The sequence below is a fragment of the Schistocerca serialis genome, unplaced genomic scaffold, assembly GCF_023864345.2.
Source record: "Schistocerca serialis cubense isolate TAMUIC-IGC-003099 unplaced genomic scaffold, iqSchSeri2.2 HiC_scaffold_166, whole genome shotgun sequence".
NCBI classification, from domain to species: domain Eukaryota; kingdom Metazoa; phylum Arthropoda; class Insecta; order Orthoptera; family Acrididae; genus Schistocerca; species Schistocerca serialis.
In genome coordinates this window covers 1-2,500 of record NW_026047726.1, presented here as the reverse complement: position 1 = coordinate 2,500, position 2,500 = coordinate 1, and positions in this window count along the sequence as shown.

The following is a 2,500-nucleotide window of genomic DNA, read 5'->3' as shown; positions in this document are numbered from 1 at the left end:
CTGCACACAATGAGAACCACACGTCAGCCAGACACTATCACACACTACTCTCTGCCTCTAACAGGCACACACACAATATCTAACCACCAGCATGGAAGAACATCCGGTGCATCCTCTCCGCCACATTACACAATCCACACTATCATAACCAGACCGGGAGGTTCCACCCAGAAAACAGAATATCCCACCCTTCCGACATCCGCCATTGCTCAGCTAAGCCACGAACACCCACACATGTCCTACACAGGGGTGCACCCAACATCACAATACTGCCTCCTGTCACAGTACACAAACAATGGCAGGAATGAAAGACACAGATCTGCCACAACCTTGGAATCGGAGCGCCGCCTGTCATGAGCCACAAGTGCATCCTGACGTGACAAATCGGATGATCCCGCAGGCATGCACTTACGATAATCACTATCAACGAACCTGCCGCCCCCTCCCCCCCCAAAATACACCTTTCCCTACAACGTGTACCTTAACCTAAGCTATATTGTACCTTAACCTAAGCGATATTGTACCTTAACCTAAGGTATATCGTACCTTAACCTAACCTACATTGCGCCTTCATACGTTGTACCTTAACCTAACCTACGTTGTACCTTAACCTAACCTACGTTGTACCTTAACCTAACCTACGTTGTACCTTAACCTAACCTACGTTGTACCTTAACCTAACCTACGTTGTACCTTAACCTAACCTACGTTGTACCTTAACCTAACCTACGTTGTACCTTAACCTAACCTACGTTGTACCTTAACCTAACCTACGTTGTGCCTTAACCTAACCTACGTTGTGCCTTAACCTAACCTACGTTGTGCCTTAACCTAACCTACGTTGTGCCTTAACCTAACCTATGTTGTGCCTTAACCTAACCTATGTTGTGCCTTAACCTAACCTATGTTGTGCCTTAACCTAACCTATGTTGTGCCTTAACCTAACCTATGTTGTGCCTTAACCTAACCTATGTTGTGCCTTAACCTAACCTATGTTGTGCCTTAACCTAACCTACGTTGTGCCTTAACCTAACCTACGTTGTGCCTTAACCTAACCTACGTTGTGCCTTAACCTAACCTACGTTGTGCCTTAACCTAACCTACGTTGTGCCTTAACCTAACCTACGTTGTGCCTTAACCTAACCTACGTTGTGCCTTAACCTAACCTACGTTGTGCCTTAACCTAACCTACGTTGTGCCTTAACCTAACCTACGTTGTGCCTTAACCTAACCTACGTTGTGCCTTAACCTAACCTACGTTGTGCCTTAACCTAACCTACGTTGTGCCTTAACCTAACCTACGTTGTGCCTTAACCTAACCTACGTTGTGCCTTAACCTAACCTACGTTGTGCCTTAACCTAACCTACGTTGTGCCTTAACCTAACCTACGTTGTGCCTTAACCTAACCTACGTTGTGCCTTAACCTAACCTACGTTGTGCCTTAACCTAACCTACGTTGTGCCTTAACCTAACCTACGTTGTGCCTTAACCTAACCTACGTTGTGCCTTAACCTAACCTACGTTGTGCCTTAACCTAACCTACGTTGTGCCTTAACCTAACCTACGTTGTGCCTTAACCTAACCTACGTTGTGCCTTAACCTAACCTACGTTGTGCCTTAACCTAACCTATGTTGTGCCTTAACCTAACCTATGTTGTGCCTTAACCTAACCTATGTTGTGCCTTAACCTAACCTATGTTGTGCCTTAACCTAACCTATGTTGTGCCTTAACCTAACCTATGTTGTGCCTTAACCTAACCTATGTTGTGCCTTAACCTAACCTATGTTGTGCCTTAACCTAACCTATGTTGTGCCTTAACCTAACCTATGTTGTGCCTTAACCTAACCTACGTTGTGCCTTAACCTAACCCATATTGTACCTTAACCTAACCCATATTGTACCTTAACCTAACCCATATTGTTACCCTTAACCTAACCCATATTGTACCTTAACCTAACCCATATTGTACCTTTTGTACCTTAACCTAACCCATATTGTACCTTAACCTAACCCATATTGTACCTTAACGTAACCTAATTTGTGCCTTAACGTAACCTAATTTGTGCCTTAACGTAACCTAATTTGTGCCTTAACGTAACCTAATTTGTGCCTTAACGTAACCTAATTTGTGCCTTAACGTAACCTAATTTGTGCCTTAACGTAACCTAATTTGTGCCTTAACGTAACCTAATTTGTGCCTTAACGTAACCTAATTTGTGCCTTAACGTAACCTAATTTGTGCCTTAACGTAACCTAATTTGTGCCTTAACGTAACCTAATTTGTGCCTTAACGTAACCTAATTTGTGCCTTAACGTAACCTAATTTGTGCCTTAACGTAACCTAATTTGTGCCTTAACGTAACCTAATTTGTGCCTTAACGTAACCTAATTTGTGCCTTAACGTAACCTAAGTTTGTGCCTTAACGTAACCTAATTTGTGCCTTAACGTAACCTAATTTGTGCCTTAACGTAACCTAATTTGTGCCTTAACGTAACCA